The 18,228-nt window shown below is 43.5% G+C and overlaps 2 long non-coding RNA genes across 2 annotated transcripts in view; both read left to right on the top strand.

Moving 5' to 3' along the window:
• The window catches only part of LOC309872054, a 280,378-nt gene that overhangs the window by 12,610 nt on the left and 249,540 nt on the right, over positions 1-18,228 (top strand). The gene's annotated exons all lie outside the window — the stretch shown is intronic.
• LOC309872053 overlaps positions 16,614-18,228 on the top strand; it is a 32,033-nt gene continuing 30,418 nt past the window's right edge. The window contains exon 1 of the long non-coding RNA XR_014315640.1: positions 16,614-17,687. This is a non-coding gene — a long non-coding RNA (uncharacterized lncRNA). The remainder of the gene's footprint in view (positions 17,688-18,228) is intronic.

Raw genomic sequence — 18,228 nt, 5'->3', positions numbered from 1 at the left:
GTCTTACATCTTACTCAGATTTGGTAGTTTCTTTTGTTCCCACTTCAAGTTCACTAACTTCATTTCCTCTTTCCCCTCTGTTCTGTGATTGAGCCCATCCATTGAATTTTTTATTTTGGTTATTGTATTTTTTTAGTTAAAATATTTCCACTTGGTTCCTTTTTATATCTTCTGTTTCTTTGCTGAGGCTTTCTATTTTTAAATTCATCTCAAGCATGTTCATAACTGCTTTTTGAAGCACTCTCATGATGGTTGTTTTAAAATCTTTGTTAAATAATTCTAATTTCTCTGTCATCTTGGTGTTAGAGTCTATTGACTTTTTCCCCCTTACTCAGAGATCTTCCTGTTTCTTTGTGTGATGAATCATTTTTGATAGAAACCTAGACATTTTAAATACTATATTTTGAGATCTTGGATCTTTCTAAACCTTCTGTTTTATCTGGCTTCCTCTAGCACTATTCCTCCAAGGGAAGGGGATGACACCACCTCATTCCTTGGGAGGGCGGGTGGATAGAAATCCAGGTTCCTCACTCAGCCTCTAGTGACATATGGGTGGGGGAGGGGCTTCTCGTTCTGGCTGAATGTAGGTGGGATTTCTAACTCTTTACTGTTAGCATCCAGGAAGGTGGTGTTAGGAATGCCTCACTCTGCTCCTCTTGTGGCCTCATTGGTCACCTTGGACATAATTGGACACCTTCTTTACCACTGAGTACTGGTAAAATTCCTGTCTGTATTCTCCATCTCCTTTGGTGCTGCCCCTGTGATGATGGGGAGGGACATCTAGTTACTGCTGGGTAGGGTGGAAGTCTAGACTTGCCCTGCATGATCACATGGACCGGCACAGAGGAGGCTAGGGCCAGTGGCAGGGGAGTGGGGTAGGGCTCATCATACCACCTGGTATGATGAGTGTCCTGGCTCCCTAGTCTCCTCATCAACATTACTCCATTGAGGGTTGTGGGTACCCAATTGCAGCATACAAAGATGGACATCTAGTGCCCCTAACTTGGCTTCTGTTGGCACAGGTTGAGGTGGGACAACAATTTTTTTTGCAGTTTTGGCTGGAATAGAGCAGCTTATGTCTCAAAATGTTCTATCTTTCCAGCCTGTCTCTTTCCTGGACCAATGGCTAGAGACAGCAGACATTTTGGAGACTCCTAGTCCGTATATTTAGTATTTCTGTACTGCAGACTTCTTCAGCTCTGAGTCTGGGATATATAAGGCAAGATGAGAGCCCACGGATTTTCCTCTGGTGTTGGTCTTCGGGTCCCAAGGTCCCTAGCTGGTCTGCATCCCCTCTCTGCTCTTCAGAGTCCTCTTCTGTTTGTTTCATGTATAATAATCAGGGTTTCAGTGTTGCAAGGAGTTGCTTCTCCCTCTGCCTATTGTTCCCCTTGCTTTTGCTTTCTGTCTGTCAAATGAATAGATAAATAAATAAAATCTTAAAAAAAAGAAAGGTGACTGCAAGTAGACTTTAGTCTGGGATTAGTTTGGTCCCACTACTAAGGTCTTATCTTCCCGAAGTTCCTACTAAGTGCCCGCGTATGACAAAATCTTCCCACTGTGCCTGGTGGGGATATACACTCTTCCCAAAACACACCTGGATTTTGACAATGATATTAGCTAAGATGATCTTTGCTTTAATTTGATTTTTTGTGTTTTTGATGTGGTTCATATGAAAACTAGGTATCTGCCCTTCTATACTATAAGTTTTCCAATTTGCTGTGAGTCATCTTGTCTTTTAAGATTTTCATAGTTTTGGCCTTTCCCTCCTTTTTGCTCACAGTGTCTATGGGCATTATGAGGCTAGGGTGGAAGGTTTATGTTTCCCCTGGTCACTTCTCGTTCTGTGCTCCTGCCTTCCCTTGATTCTCACTGCCTACGTTTCCTTCACCTTCTGTGCTCACTGGTCTTTTTCTGCACTTCTCAAGTAGGTGGAGAACATTTGGGCTCTTGGAGCACCACTGACTCAGTGACGGGCTGCAGCCAACTCTACCCAACTTGAGAAGAATAAGGTGGGGGCTTGTACAAGAGCAGTAGCAGATCACACTGGAGCCCAGCAAGCAATTTAAAATCATGCCTTCATTTTCCCTCTTCTCAGCAGCCTCCTAGCTAGTTTCAGCATGGGGGTTTTCCCTGGTTGAGTCTTCTGCTTGGGTTCAAGCATCCTGCCATGTTGCTCAGCCCTCATTCCTTAAGCTCTTCGTCTCTCTTAGCTTCAGCCACGGCCCCAAGTTCCTATGCATTTCTTATGTACAGCTCAGTGGCTTCATCACCACTGTGGCCCTTTCAGGCCTCGTCTAGAAGAGTAGCCTCATCTTTCTTGCCAAGCATATTCCAAAGACACTGTTGCCTGGAGAAAAATGATTTTTCATTATTTGGGCTTTTTTACTACAAAACTCCAGGGGGCATCTTTCCCATCCTCACAGAGCAAGCATATGCTATGAATGGGTCCTGGGGTTGTCTGACTTAGAAGCCTAGGTCTTTGTGTAGTGCAGATGGTGGCTCTTCGATTGTTAACATATGCCTTGAAAACAGTTTTTCTAGTTTGCCATTCGTCTTCAAATGTTTGTGGTTTTATCCTGCTGTACAAAAATATTTATATACATAAAACCTGCATTTGAAGTTGAATGTGTATTTTTTCCTTTATGTGTATTTATTATTCAGGCTTATTTAGAAAATCCTTCTCTACCTAAAGGTTATAAAATATCACATTCTCTTCTAGTGCATTTCTTTTGTTGCCTTATTTTTATGTTTTTAAATCTGTGAGCCTTTTGCAAACAAGCTAAAGTCTGCTTTCCTCTCTTACTTTCTAAATAACTGTTCTGATGTCATTTACTGGTTAAAGAATTCTCTGTGGACGTGAAATGCCACTTTTTTCACATACCAAATTCTTATTTATACTTGGGTCTTTATCTTGATCCAAGTTTAATACTAAATTCTTATCTGAACACAACTCTACCCCTAGTTATGTTTCTTCACATGTGGCCAGTCACATTGCTCAGCAGCAGTATTAACGTCCTTCATGACATCTCACCATTGGTACATGGGATGATCTACAGCTCACCCCACCCTCATCATGACTTTCATTTGTTTCTGTTATTCTGAGTGCTTTGTCTTGGGGTTCAGGGTCCTAGACTGCCAGGGTTCAGTGGGCCCTGAGAGTCATCTGAGTCCAGTCCTATCATGCCCCAGACAAGGAATGTAAGGACATAAAAATTAAGCAACTTGGCTATTGGCACAGAGAGTCAGGAGCAGGGCCAAGAGTTAGGTCAAGGGTATGCTTCCTAAGAAAGTATTTTGCCTCTGCCCTTCATCTTCATTTCTGCAGCATCACCCGTGTTTGTGTCTTTGCAGTTTCCCTTCCCTGGCTGTGCTGGTCCTCTTTTTTCTACCCCGGTTCATGCTGCATAGAACTTGTAGAATGATCTTCGTTAAGCAGAAACTGTGCAAGGGGGAAGAGAGGGAAGCATGTTGCCTGTGTGAAAGTTACGTGGTGTCACGGCCTGCTGGCCTTTAAAGGGCTGTGCAGTAGCAAGAAGACTGTAGGCAGGGCCGCCTTGGGGCCCAGGCAGCCCTGCTCTGAAGGCCCATTGACAAGGTGTGGCTTGGGACAGGGTGGGACATTCTCCCATTCCTGGTGCAGGACCCCTGGGATGCCAGCTGGCTCAGAGCTTGTTGCAAAGTCAGGGGGACAGACCCAGTCCCAGACCCAGACCCAGAAGGCATTGTTCCAGGCTGAGGATGGCAGACATGGTAGAGCAGAGCTAGCAGACCCGCAGGGGTGGCTTCTGGAGGACAGGGTACACTGGCTGCTCCGTGAGTCATGAGGCAAGAAGGACAAGGGGTGAGGGTGGGTGAGTAATGGTGCATGTGTGCATTTTGTGACATGCTTCAGAGATAAGAGATGCGAGCAGTGTGGCAAGAAGGGAATATCTGAATGCTGGAGGGGCTGGGAGAACGGCATGTGGGGTGGAAAATGCTGGCAGGGAAATGTGGGTCCTTCCTTGGCCGATGAGAAGGTGATACCTGTTCCTTCAGTTGGGGAAATGCTGGGCCCCAACCCTGAAACTCGGTCCTGGTACTTCCGGTGGCCCCTGATGGCTGGGACTTGGTTTGTGATAGACTTCGTGACCCTGGAGGCCATGAAGTGTTGCCTGACGTGTTTTCTAGGCAGACTTCGTCAGCTTTATCATGAGAATCGCTTCATGCTGGACGGAGGACGTTGACGGCTGACACAGATGGCAGCAGGACTTGCTAAAAGGCTCGTGGAGGCCCCCTGGGGTTTTCCAGAAATAACAGAGAGGACTTTTTGGGGTGACATATAATTTCTGCTTTATGGAGTAGGGGCACAGTATAATTTCACTGATAATGTCACCCCATTTTTTTTTTTACTCCATTTTAATAAGAACTTGAGATAGTGTGGGAATCCTCTATGTTCCCATGGTGCCTTGGACACACTTTGTATGTTGCTCAGGCTGCATCTGTGTCAAGATTGGCACTATTCAGAATATGCTACCCTTGTCCCCAAGCATGTGGCCTCTACTTCTTCAAGGCCTTGCGAGTCCTTCAAGGTCTGTGGGACACAGGAGAGAGTTGCAGGGAAGCTTGACAGTCGTAGAGAAGAGGAGAGCATCCCTCGAAGCACGCCCTGGAAGCAGATTCGGTGGAAATACAGACAGCGAACGGGTATTTAGAATGCTCACAATTCTAAAATAAATGATAAAATGCAAAATCTCAGTAGTTCTGTTTTAAAATAGTAGGTGGCTGTGCAGATACAAGCAGGCCCCGATACACTGTCTGACACTACTTCTCATGGCAAGTGGTTCCCGTATCAAAACCTTGGAACTCCTCCTTGGAATGGAAGACGTAGAAATTCACCCCAGCCCAAATTATTAGGGGGACAAGATGCCCAGCTATGTTTGGCTGGTTTACCTTTGTGTGTGTGTGTGTGGACTTCCCCCGTTGCAGTCATTTGATTAGAGGTTTTGGCAGGGAGTGATCCGTTAGAGTGCGTTCATGCAATGGCTTCAAAAATACCAGCTGTTTTCTCTACATTGGGAAACCCCACAGAAGCAGGTTCTTATGGACTGAATGTTTGTGTTCCCCCACAGTTCATAGGTTGGAACCCTGACCCCCAGTGTGATGGAGTAATGAGGTACAGAAGAAGTCATGAACTTAGAACACCCATGAGAGGATTAGGATCCTTATAAGAAGAAGGAAGACACCAGAGCTTCCTCTGTCCACTGTATGAGGACTTTGCAAGAAGGCAGCCATCTGCAAGCCAGGAAGTGGGTTCTCACTGTGTATCAAATCTGACAACACCTTGATCCTTGACTTCCAAATTTTCCAGGATAGAGAGAAAGAATATCTGTTATTCAAGCCTCCCATCTTTGGTATTCTGTTATGATAGCCTGAGTCGACTAAAACAGAACAGGCGGGTCCAGTGTTACAGAGAGCTACTCGAATCTTGGCTTTCCCACTGAGCTAACTGGATGACCGCAAACCACTCTGAATTCTAGTTGTCTCACCTCTAAAGCCGAGATAATATTACCTTCACTGCAGTTCCATCATTCCGTTTAGAACAAACACACCCAACCCCTCTGTCCCAAATTCCCCATTCCCTTCCATATATATGTCTAATATATCCAGTCCTGTACTATGGATATATAGTTGAACTTCAACACATAATTCTTATCGTTTATTGACTTATAAAAATAGGAGCTCCTTTGGGAGCTTCCATTTATGTTGGGAATGTGATATTTTAAAGGAGACATTTAAGAATTAGACTTAAATTTGAGGGCACTCGATTTTAGATATTTGGAAGTACTCAAATTTGACTTATTTTTAGGGTATTTGAGTATGGAAGCTAAAAAAGTAACATCTATTTCGTTCTGGAGGTAAGCACCTATAAGAAACTACAGTAAAGAAAAATGGCCACATACAGCTTTTCCATTTTTTGGTTCACAGGCTCTGATACCACTGTAATGGTATTTAGTAAATTATAATGCTCTCATTAAATTACGGTCCTGTAGCAAATAGTTGTGAATTCAGTAATACTGCTTAGTGTCTCGCTATCTTGCATAGTTCATCAAAAGCTGATTTACCGCTGATGGCTACAGCTCCACATTTTTACAAGGAAGATGTCGTATTAGGTAAAACCTGGGTTGGAAGTGAACCAGTTAATGAAAGGCTCGTCAAAGCCCCCTGGTAGCCCGGGCATTGCAGTCATGTCATCTTCCATACCGATATGGGGCTGCCCTGAGATTCTCCCTCCTGTGGAGATGGTTTCCTGTGCTGTTCGCTCTGTTCAGGCCCACTGTCCAGACACCCAGAGAGAAGAGGAACTTGGTGATTCCCCTCAACTTCCAGCGAAACATGCTACCAAGGGTAGGTCCACCTGAGAAAAGGGAGGCTTTGGTCCATTGAGCTAAGAGTAAGCCTGCTAGGATATCTCAAGGGCAAATTAGCACCCAGAGAACATAGAATCCAGTGAGTAACAGGAAATCTAAATGTCAGCTTTCAGGGATTCAAGTATCTTTAGGGGAGAGAGTCTGAATTGGACAGCTTCCCTGAGGAGAGCTAAAAACACAAGGCAGACAAAGGTCTTCAAAACAAGGTCAAGGCAGTAGGCAATATTTGCATGGTCCCAGGAGGCAATTGCCTGGGGATCATAGACTCTATAAGAATGTGGAGAGAGCGAAATGCAATGAAAAGCAGGGCTATGTGGGAAGAAACAAATTGCTCCTACTGGCAAAAAGAAACTTGGTCTGTAGGTCTTAGGATGGTAAAGCCAGCAGCAGCTCGACAGATTGGAGACACCCGTGGCTGTGGAGTTGTGCTCAATACCAGGTTCAGATCCCCACTTTGGTCCTTACAGACTGTTGCCTTGGGCAAGACCTATACCCAGAAGTGGCAACAATGACCCTTTTGTGGTGGTCTTGAGAGTTCTCAGGAACGAGCCTGAAGCATCACAGCATAAGGCAGGGCTGCTGAGATCCGGAGCCCAAGTGCTATGGTGTGGGTTTCGTCTCCACTACCTGTGGTGTGGTTTGGGGCAGGCTCCTCTGCCTCCTCATGCTCTGGTTTCCTCATATGAAATGGGGCAAACAGTCGTACTTACCTCAAGGCGCTGATATGAAGATCCAATGAGTAGCGTGTATCATATACTTAGAACAGGCCTGACATGGAAGAATATTCGGGGGGCACCTGTGTGGCTCAGTGGGTTAAAGCCTCTGCCTTCGGCTCAGGTCAGAATCCCAGTGTCCTGGGATCGAGCCCCACATCGGGCTGTCTGCTCCGCGGAAAGCCTGCTTCCTCCTCTCTCTCTCTCTGCCTGCCTCTCTGCCTACTTGTGATCTCTGTCTGTCAAATAAATAAAAAATAAAATCTTGAAAAAAAAAAAAAAGAATATTCGGACGTGAGTGTTTGCTGCTGTGATGGGGTGTGTTGTTACACTCACTCCTTGTGGAACGCTGTGGTCCCGAGAGAACAGTGTGTAAGTGAAGCAGAGAAGAGGGAAGGGTGCTTGAGAGGGAATCATAACTGTCTCCATTTTGTGGTGTGAGATGACCTTGATGCTGATTCTAGCTGACAGAGGGGCACACTTCCAGCATAATTCCTCCACCCACCGTGATGTAGAGCTGGGATTTGAATTCCATTGTAATCTGCCTCCTCCTAAGACATCCATTGCTATGCACCCAAGATAAAACCTAACTGATTAACTGGCTCCTTGTCTCCCTGACTTGATTAGTTAATCAGGGTCAATACCGCATCGTCATGCCTGGCTTAGACTATGGCTGGGAGTAAGAGAGCAGCCGTGTAGCTGAAAACGTGCCGGAGCAGAGGAGCGGACCTCTTCAGTGAGGAGGGAAAAGGAAATCCCAGCATCTATAGACAAGGAGAGGCGAGGTTTCCCGACATGGTTCTAGGAGATCAGTGTGCTAGGCGTGAAAAGTTTTCCCCATTATCTGGTTCTCCCAACAATGAGGCAGAGGTTTGAGCTCTGCCTCCTGAAACTTCAGCTGTGGCACGCGGTGTGAGGTGATGTATGCCTGTTCTGGGTTGGGGAAGTACTTGAGGGGGACAACCTGGAGTCTTCTCCTCCCTGTTAGGAGACAACCCAACAAGGACTGCTGTCCCAAAAAGGAACTGACTGGCCTTTGCTGACCCAGTATTATTTTGGTCTTGACCTTTTCTATTTTTGTTTTAACTGAAGCATAAAGCAGTCTATCTTGACTAATATTGTATACCTTGTAAGTGAATATGTATAAATAAAAAGTGATCACTAGGAATTCATATATTTTTTATATGTACTAAATACAGGCCCTTCTTTTTGGTAGTGCTACTCAGTTAGCAGACTGTCACAGTGATGATAATGTCGCTACCTAGCTTTCAGTAAACTTTTGGTGAAAATATCTGTTAATTTCTCATGTATAAGAAGGAAAAAGTTTGAGTGTGGGTTAGAAGAGGTGAATTTTAAACACACTGATTAACATACTAAAATGAATCTGAGCAAAACCTCTGGTGAAGTATCCTGGAGCCTGTTCTTTGCTCTGTACCTTTTAGCAACTTGGTCAGTGACATCAGGAAGGCATTAAAAATCATGTTTACTGAGATTCTGGATAATAAGAAATAAAATGGATAGAATCGCGATTTATAATTATCTTTCTAAATGCCGAAAATCAACTAAATTAAGTTCAAATTAAAATGCATTCTGTTGTATGTTGTGCTTTTAATTTAACAATATAAAAAAATGTCCATGACATTTATTAGTGTTATTTATCTGCTCAAAAGATTGGTACTAAGGGTTCAAGAATAGGGGAATAGTTAGATAAATTTTCATTCATATCCTCAGAGAACACTGAATGGCCTGAGGCTTATTAAAGGTAAAATGTTAAATTGAAAGAAGAACTAAATCCCAAATTATATGCTGGATGAGCCCAACGTGGTTTTTAAAAAAAAGGGCCAAAGTTCCAAAGGTGAATTTTCTCCTTTTCCTTTTCTTGTTTTCAATAATTTTTCACATGAGCATGTATTATTTTTATAATGAAGGTAACATCTTTTAAAAAGAGAGCAAACTTTATATAATGACTTTAAGGTTAGGGATAAATCTCCTTTTTCCCACAAGCAGTTGGGATCTGCAAAGACCTTAATACCTCAGATGAATTTATTAATGCCTGTGGTGATGTAACGAATCTAGGATCTTTGAAATGTAACTGCTGTTGCTGTAGGAGTTATTCTAGCTCTGATTTATGAGTTCATGTTTTAATGTGGTTTAAGGTATTTTCCAGAAAACTGTACTATGAAATATGAATGCCGTGCTGTTTCAGTGTGACAGTGGTTGGGAAAGGCTTGGCATTTGAGCATGTTTTCTCTTGAAGGAAGGCCCGTGTTACCCTGACTTGGAGTGCCCCTCAGTATGGATGTTTTTAAGGAGGTGCACTCGGACGGTCTTGTTTTGGATGAAATTAACAAGCACCTGAATTTCAAATATATTTAAAAAGTATTTTTCTGTCTGTATGAAAGAGCTTTTCCATTAGTTTTGTTGTTTTTGTTCTGTTTCTGCTGCATTGCGTCTAGCTTCTTTTGTCCAACCTTTAAATAATTTGATGGGAATTAATATTCAGATACTTTAAATGATACTTGAAAATGTACTTGGAGTTTGTATAAAGATCTCCTGCTTTATAGCTGACTTACCACTTAGCTTGCTTTATCTCCTGTTGTTGAATTTTCCCTACTTTAAAAGGGAAGAATTTCAAGTGCAACAAATTCTTCATTTACTCTATATTTTTCATAAACTGTTACAGCCCTCATTATCAATGCTGTGTTCCCTGGGCTGTGTTGCACTGGAAAACAGTTAAAGGGGGGTGGCTTAGCGGTATCCTTTTCTTTCCCTAGAACTTGCTTGCATTTAAATTTGAAATCTTCGAACAACCTTATAAATGCTTTACTCCATTTTCTTTGATCGAATGCATTTGGGGAAATGTAATTTGGCTTTTAAAAGGGTTCTCCTGACATAAGTCCCTATTGCTATCTTGTTTCCAGTGATCCATTTACGATTTCTTCATGGCTCATGATTTAAAGTAAAAGATATTTGATTAAAAAAAAAAAAAGACAACTATGAAATAGCTCACAACAGGAATTATAAAGAGCTTTGTTGAAAGATATATCAGAAAAAATGCCCTAGGTTTTCTCAGATACTCTCTGCTTTCATTCATTCACACGTTCATTCATTCTTTTGTTTGTTCATTCAGCACACAGTTGTTGAGTACCTGTAGAGTGTTCAAGGCTCTGCATACCCTAAATCATTTGTTAGCTCTTGAAATACAGATCTTATTCTCTACGATACTTGAGTGTTTGGAGGCCCTGAATTACACTGTTGAACTGTTTGTCACAATATTACTGTTGCTGTATTGTAAAAATTACAGTGTGTGCATTGTTCTCTTCCCTGTACTAATTTCCTTCCTTCCAGCTGATGGTAAATTAAAACAGATGCAGAGATAAGAAGGCAGGACTGCCACCTTAGCTGTCACAGACAGGGACAATGGGAGTGTTGGGTCAGATTCTATTGGGATGTATTTGTGATGTTTTCTATCATGCACTTTGCACCAAGTGTAGTTTCACAAGAAACACACACAGGTCAAGGTTTTGAGATTTGTTTGATTTGTTGTTATCCGTGAACCAGCGAAAGCAGGCTGGGGGAATTTTGCTTGTTAAGTCAAGATATGCACATTCTTGCAACGAGGTAATTTGTTATGGTCCTTCGGGAACAATATCTAGCCTCTGTGGGAAATAATAATTATTTTTTCAGAATCATGAGCAGAGATGATGCTATGCTAGCAAATTGGCCCTGAGCCCATCTGGTGGGCCCCTACCTGTGCATCTTCATACTTTGACTTTGCCAGGTGCAGGGCCCTGAGTGACTCCACTAAGTGTTGTATGTTGAATTGACCAAATCTTTCATTTTTCAGCGAATTGTTGTGGCAACAAGACAGTATAGCATCAATTCGTTTATACCGACTGTTCATAATACCCTATAGTGGAATGTGGAAAAGGAACATTTTCACAGCAGTGGAAGCTTCCATTATCCCCCCTCCACTACATTTTGTATCATAATTTTAAAAGTTGTAAGTTCCAGAAAAAAGTGTTTCCTAAGCCTCATGGGAAATTTCTCTTCCTTCTATTACATGTGGATTGTTATTAGGAATAACTGAAAGGCCAAAATGTCTTCTGGTCTTCTTGGTGCGCTCAAATGGAGACCAGAGTTAGAGAACTAGGAAGTTTTGCTTTGTTTCTGTATTGCAAATACAACTGCAGAAATACATTTTACTTGAAATGTGATTTTTAGGAGGGTTCTTTTTTATTTAGAAAACTAAGATGTCTGGCCATAGCAACATTTTTCTAGGTATGTCTCCTGAGGCAAGGGAAACAAAAGCAAAATAAAAACTTCTGCGCGGCAAAGGAAATAATCAACAAAACCAAAAGAACAACCTAGTGAATGGGAGAAGATGTTTGTAAATGACATAGCTGCTAAAGGGTTAGTATCCAAAATATATAAAGAATTTTTACGGTCCAACACAAAAAAACAGTTAAAAGTGGTCAAAAAACATGAACAGACATTTTTCCAAAGAAGACATACAGGTGGCCAATAGACACATAAAAAGATGCTCAATGTCACTCATCAACAGGCAAATGCAAATCAAAACCACAATGAGATACCACCTTACACCTGTCAGAATGGTTAAAATTAAAAAAAAAAAAACACAAGAAACAGCAAGTGTTGGTGAGGATGTGGAGAAAGGGGAGCCCTCGCACACTGCGTGGGAATGCAAACTGCTGCAGCCACTCTGGGGAACAGGATGGAGGGGCCTCAAAAAATCGTATCATCTAGTAGTTCACTACAGGGTATTTTCCCAAAGAATATGAAAATACTAATTTGAAAAGCTACATTATGCACCCTTGTGTTTATGAGAGCATTATTTATAATGGAAGCAACCCAAGTGTCCATGGATAGATGAATGGATAAGGAGTATTTGGCTTATATATACAATGGAATGTTATTCTGCAATAAAAAGGAATGAAATCTTGACATTTACAACAACATGGTTGGAGCTAGAAAGTATACTGCTAAGTGAAATAAGCCAGTCAAGAGAAAGACAGAAACCATATGATCTTGCTCATATGTGGGATTTAAGAAACAAAACAAATGAACAAAGGAAAAAAAAACTAACAAATAGACTCTGAACTATAGAGAACAAATTGATGGTTGCCAGAGGGGAGGGGACGAGGGATGTAAAATAGACTGAAGGGGTTTGAAGAGTACAGTTGTGATGAACACTAAGTCATGTACAGAATTGTTGAATCACTACGGTGCACACTGGAAGCTAATAGAACACTGTTATTAACTATATTGGAATTAAAGTTTTTAAAAAAATTAATTAAAAGAAAAATAAGATTGTCTTCATGAAAATTCAGAAACTGGGAGAATATATTTATATGTATAAATTTACTTTTAAACATATTTAAAAGTATAAGTCACCCTGATTTCCCCATCAGACATAATCACTGTTTATATATGTAGGTAGATATACATATACATATAGTTTCATAAATTATTTATACATGATTTATATATAATGCTAACATATAAAATTATATATAAAATATAATCTCAACTCTGTATATTTATGGAATATTATGTATTTTCTCTACCGTTGCAAGAATTTTTTCCTATCATTTAAATATAAATGTATATACCTCCTTCCATAAACCTCTTTTATTGACTGTATAATATTCCATCCTGCCTTCACACTTGAGTTTTTCCATTTAAAGGTTACCTTTTGGTATAAAATCACAGGCTGTACTGTTTCTACCTGCAGGAGCGTCGTGCCATTATAAGGAGATATTTGTTAGATCAATTGCTAAAAAAAAAAATCCACAGAATCTGGCCCAAAATAAATATCATGTTCACCCACTCTCATCCAAAACTAGAAAGAGTTAACATATGTGCTGTTACCATAAGCACAAGTGTGGGAAGGAAAGCCGTTCTCCTGCTTAACTGTTTTTAAATCACGCCCATAATGCGGCTGGAAGTGAATGTCAGGCCAAGATAGAAGCACGCCTATATTGTACTGAATACAGCAATAGGATTACAGAGTTGGAACACAAATCCAAAAGGGCCGGAAGGGGTTCGGTTAGACCACCGTCTATCTGTGTAGACCATTCAACAGCAGTGTTGTCATTTGCTAACTAAAGGCAAAGAATCTCTTCTTACTTTGTAAAACATATTTCATTCATATGCATTATATAAAACTCTATAACTTAAAAGGAGAAATTATATGAATGTTTCTGGTTTGGACTGTGAACTCTGATTTTACAGAATGACTAAGCCGTTTTGAATTCATAAATATATCTCGCTTACTTAGTTGTGTCCACAATAGATGGATCTACTGTCGCACCATTTGTTGGCTTTATTGATCTCCTGGCTTCCAGAATTAGGAGGGCTGCCGTCTAGACCTCCTGACGTGTGTGAGGCCCAGGCTGTGATCTTTCTGGCCTGCAGGACTGCTCCTGTCAAGAAGCACTGTCCCCATTCAGGCTCTGGAGACACATTTAATCCTGGTGCTGTTTGCAGACAGACTTTAAAAAGCCGTCCCGAGAATACATCTCTGCCAGTAGTTTAGTGTGTCAAACCGAGGACAAGAATTTCACTCTATTCTTAAAATGCAACTATTTGTGCATTGGGAATATTGGCCAACGAGAAGGAAAGCTGAAGGTCAGAACAACAACGAGGCTTCTCATGTTGGAGCTGAGCTCATGCACTGCATGGGACTCTGGAAGGGCCGGTGTGAGTGGGGAAGAATTGTAGGGTAACCACACCCTTTGCCCTGTGATACACCCTGTGGGGTAGCTGTTTTGTGACTTCGTGAGATATGAAACTCCCATACTCAGGGGTACAGATAAGAAATTGAGAAATAAGAAGCTGTAAGAATGTTTATCTGAAAATTGTTTATATTTTTTTTCCCCTGGGAAAATAATAAAATCCTTAATAAGTGTCTGTGGGGAGAGGAATAGAAATGAAGAATATAGGTAAATAGAGATTGTACCCGGTGAGGTTGGAATGGTCTACAGGATTTGGTCCTGAAAACTCGAAGTATGCTTTTGTTTATTTAAAAAAAAAAAAAAAAAGGCACTTTGTATGCTTGTGTTGTTTGTGACTCAGACAGAGAATGTCGCCGAGGGTGAGTGTGAGTTCTGTGACTGCAGGGTGACCTGCCTGTCCGACCAGCCCGGCTGTAGGGCCGGCCAAGCCCAAGGGTTGACTTAGAACTCTTTAGTGTGAGTAAAGAAAACCGAACAAAGATAATTTATGGCATGTGCTTTGAGATTCCCTTAAATAGAAAAGACCAGCAGCTTGAATTTTCTCATCGTGTTCGCTATTTTCCGTGTGTCTCACTGAATGCACGGGAAATACAGACCTACAAAATGTCTGGAAGAGATTTGGGGGTGAGCGCAACACAGCTTATCACGAGGTCCCGAACTGCTCCCTAGTGATGCCTACACCTCGGGATCATTGCAAGGTCAAGTGAGGGAAGGGCTGGGAACACACCTGTCCCCCACCTCGCGCTCCTCACTGGCCTCCTGTCAAGGCTCATTTTCTTCCCCAGCATGGCAGTTTGACCACAGAAGCAGGTTATTAAGTAATAGCCCTCAGGTAATAATTCACTTTAGAATGCATTATAAATTATGATTTATACATAATCTTAATTGTAAACTGAACATTGCATTAAATTTTAACTTCAAATAAAATTAAAATTAATTAAATTCCTCAGTCTCTGCTGAGAAGATTTTGAAAGCACCCAGAGTGAGGATCTGGTAATTAAATGTTCACCATGGATAGTGTACCAGGGGATAGTGGAGACCTGGCTGTTAGGAGCTGTGCTGACTGAATCAGCTGCGCCAGCGCCTTGGTCCAGAAGTCACACGGAGCTCTTGCCATGCTGGGGTTAGACCAGCCCTGAATTGCCACACATAGTGTTTGGAGGTAGCACCTGTATAAGTAACTTTAAAAAAAAATTTTGAGTCTATCTGGGTTTTGATAAAATCTGGCCTGATGAGTCAAAATTATTTGCTGAAGTTACTGAGATCATAATAGCTCTACGTGTATTTTCCTTGAGACAACCACCGTCTTGAAGGCTATGTTGGACAACCTGCTTTCAGTTTGCAAAAGATGAATGTCGAAGGGCACGTGTGTCCGGCTGCAGAGGATGGGGTGTGGGAGTGCGGAGTGTGCGCAGCAACACGATGTGGTGGTACGTTAGGAGGAGGGGCAGATCTCGAAGAGGGTCAGACTTTCATGGAACATGCTGCAAGAGACCGCATAGACAGAATGCTACCCTAGCCAGATAAGGCGATGGAAGGGCCCCTGAGTCACCGAGCATGGAGGTGAGGGGTGCAGCGCGCACAGCAGGTGGACTTGCCCACCATCCCGGGGCCCCTCCCTCCCGGAAGGTTGAGGAGGAGCTGGTCAGATGATTCGCCCTCCCCCACGGCACCCCCAGCCCGGCATCTGCTGTGTATGGTGTGCACAGCGTCTCCCGGCTGGCCTGATGTGGTGTGGCCTGCCCTGGTCCTGCCGGGCTCTAGGCCTGTGAGGCAGACGCCTGGGTGGGGCTGTGTTTGACTACAGCGGAGGAAGTCAGGAGTGTCACTAAAGCCATGTCTCTGTCTTAGTCTCATTTAGGGGCTTGTGCCGTTGAGTTAATCAGCATATACACAGAAAAAACTCCTGGAGTTTTCGCTGGAAATACATTATTATTATTTAAAATGCTTGAGAAGTCATCGTGTTAGAGTTCATGTTTCTTACAAGACGAAGAAGAAAAGCAATCAGTATTTTGTAGCCATCCATTATTTTTTAGATCTCATGCTCAGCAATTTTGAGTATGTGACTTTTTATGTCAGAAGCCTGGGTGGTGGTGTCAGGGGTCGCTTTAGGGACCCAGCACACATGGATGTCAATTCCCAGATTCCTACTGAAGACTCAGGGGGAGTTCGAGAAACTCAAGGGCAAAAGAGCAAGCAGTTGTAGTGTATGAGGAATTCCTAGAAGGGATGATAACTCTCTGCCTTAGTGGACAGAGAGGGGCACCAGCAAAGAACAGGTCCAGCAGGTAGCAGTGCCGTTTAGGGAGAGAGGGAGCTTTAGGGGGCAGGAGGGGTGTCTGTTGAGTTGCACCTTGTAAAAAGAATCAAGGGTGTTCCAGAAAAGAGCACAGAGGTCGTGGCGAAGGCAAGGTGAGGACATGGGGTGTTTGGGGGGTAAGATGTAGCCCAACGGGGCACAGCCTAGGCTTGGCACTGGGCCACGCCCAGAAGAGTCCTGTGTCCTCCGGTAACTTGACTCTTCAGTGTTGCAACAGTTGCAGATGGCTGGAAGGGTCTGGAGAATCAGTAACCGGTTTCCTAACACTTGCTCAGAAAGCACTCTGGGGAGGAATCCATAAACTTCCCTGGACTTTGTCACTGTTCCGGGCAGACAGGACTCAGCGTCCTGGGAAGTCAAGGAGAAGAGCAACTTTATTTCATGCTGGGAGACAGTTTTTAGAGCAGAATATTTTGTATCCATTGTCTTCATTACACAGATGAATCCCACAGCCTTCACTGGGCACATACCGTGTGTTCAGTGCTATGTAGTGTGCAGCGGGAGAGGGATGCAGCCTGCCAAGGAGAAGCTTCCAAGTGAATTTGATTGACTAAGCCCATCCCGGCAGCAGGGGGAGGGGCTCTGCGGTGCTGACTTGGGGGTGAATTGGTTCAGGCTGGGAGGCAGGGGGGTCCTCAAGGAAGGGACGGGAACTCGACTGGCATTGCGGTGTCTCTGTTTGGATGGGGGAGGGGAGGAGTGGAAGCATCCCACGGCAGGGGAAGCCCCAGAACCATGCTTTGGGGTATGAGGTGTCTCGATGTCAACAGTAGCTTCGGAGATCAGCCTTACTAGAAGAGGATCCATTGAGTGTAGCACGGCCAGGGGGAGAGGGAACGGGGGAGGGCATCGGTGCTTCGGTGGCTGCAGAGCCAGGTAGCTGAGGGCGGGGGTCACCAGCACAAACGCGGTCAGTGGAGAGCATCCTGACCACAGTTCAGTGCGACAACGGCCAGTAGCAGGGAGGTGACAGGGCGTCTGGAAGCCTGCCACGGTCACAGGACAGGGCCGGTCCAGAGACATCGGACTCCTGATTGTTACACGGTGCTGGAAAAACGTAACTTTGTGGTCCTTGTGGTCATTAGACTTTGAGTCTCTCAACTCCCCCCCCCCCCCGCCCCGGGGAGGGGAGATACTTTTAATATCTTCAGCCTTCTCTGGAAATGAAGGCAAAGTGGTTTTAGAAAGTTAGGCAGATAGTAAGTCAAGAGGGGGAGCAGAAGCACTTAGTCAGAGGGGAGGTGATTTCTGAACCCCAGGCCTGGACTCCGTGCAAGTGCAGTGACAGGTAGCGGGAGCGTGAGGGACTCTGCGGGGGAGACATGCCGGGGTTAGACTGGGGTCGACGGCAGGAGGGAATCCAGGAGACCCCCAGGTCCTTCCCACACAGAGGAGGACCGGCTTTCAGTCCCGCGCCGCTGGGTCCCCAGCATTGGGCGACGCAGGCCCCGACCGCCGGCAACAGGAAGCCGTGCTCACACTCAAGGCTTGAAGTCTTAGCATCTCCCATTTCCTAAGCCCGAAATTATAAAACCAGAATACTTTTATAAATAAGACCTGGGATTTAAAAAATCAAAACAAAACCAAAAAACCCACCTTTTCTTACTGTTGCATTTGTTAGTATTAATGATGTTACTGTTATTTGCACTTCTTGCTGTTTGCTTTTTTGTTTTTGTTTTTGTTTTTGTTTTGCATTTTCTTTGTTACTATAATACTCTTACTGTGGGGCGCACAGGTACAGAGTCCGATGTTGGTACATCTGCAGGGGCTCTGGTCATGAGACAGAAGGGGAGAGCACAAGTCCAGTGAAGTCAGATGGTTGTTCCAGCCTAAAAACAAGACATTGTCCTGATTATTAGAAATAGAAACCTGACATAAAAAGGCAAGGACTTCACAAATCCATACACTTCTTATTAAATCATCAGAGAAAGACTCCCCCCAGCTCACAAAGGAGCTCTGAAGTGCTGGGAGTGGGGGCGGGGTATAAATAGACGTGAGGGAGACATGAATTCAAAGATGGTTCTAGG

This window comes from Mustela nivalis (genome assembly GCF_964662115.1).
Source record: "Mustela nivalis genome assembly, chromosome: 8".
Taxonomy (NCBI): Eukaryota; Metazoa; Chordata; class Mammalia; order Carnivora; family Mustelidae; genus Mustela; species Mustela nivalis.
This window is presented reverse-complemented; position numbering and strand designations above follow the sequence as displayed.